This window comes from Trachymyrmex cornetzi, unplaced genomic scaffold (assembly GCF_001594075.2).
Source record: "Trachymyrmex cornetzi isolate Tcor2-1 unplaced genomic scaffold, Tcor1.1 scaffold76, whole genome shotgun sequence".
Taxonomy (NCBI): Eukaryota; Metazoa; Arthropoda; class Insecta; order Hymenoptera; family Formicidae; genus Trachymyrmex; species Trachymyrmex cornetzi.
Genome location: NW_017300092.1, coordinates 26,044 through 26,405, shown reverse-complemented (window position 1 = coordinate 26,405; position 362 = coordinate 26,044). Strand labels below are relative to the sequence as shown.

General features: G+C 55.0%; 1 pseudogene; it reads right to left on the bottom strand.

Annotated features, from left to right (window-relative positions):
• LOC108768197 (uncharacterized) overlaps positions 1 to 362 on the bottom strand; it is a 2,272-nt pseudogene that overhangs the window by 908 nt on the left and 1,002 nt on the right.

The following is a 362-nucleotide window of genomic DNA, read 5'->3' as shown; positions in this document are numbered from 1 at the left end:
CTTAGTGTTTATACTCTTAATGGCACGTACATCTTTCGTCGCGAACTCGCCGTTGAACGCTGTGTTCACTTTTACACTACCGTGTCTTTCTACAGCGTCTTGCACGCGCTCGAGCACAATTTCTCTCGCGTCTTCCAAAAACCGCCGCGGCTCGATGTGATTAAAGTTTATCACCGCGCCCGTCACTGTACGGCTTTCGAACGCGGCATTCATCTCTCTCCAGACGAGAGATTGCTCGTTGCCACTCGCGTGCCCTCCACCACTCGCGTGGCCACCACCGATGTGCACGAACCGTCGCTCCAATTGCGATTTTGCGCCCGCGAGTCGCGCGATCCTCGCCACCACGGATTGTCTATGTCCAA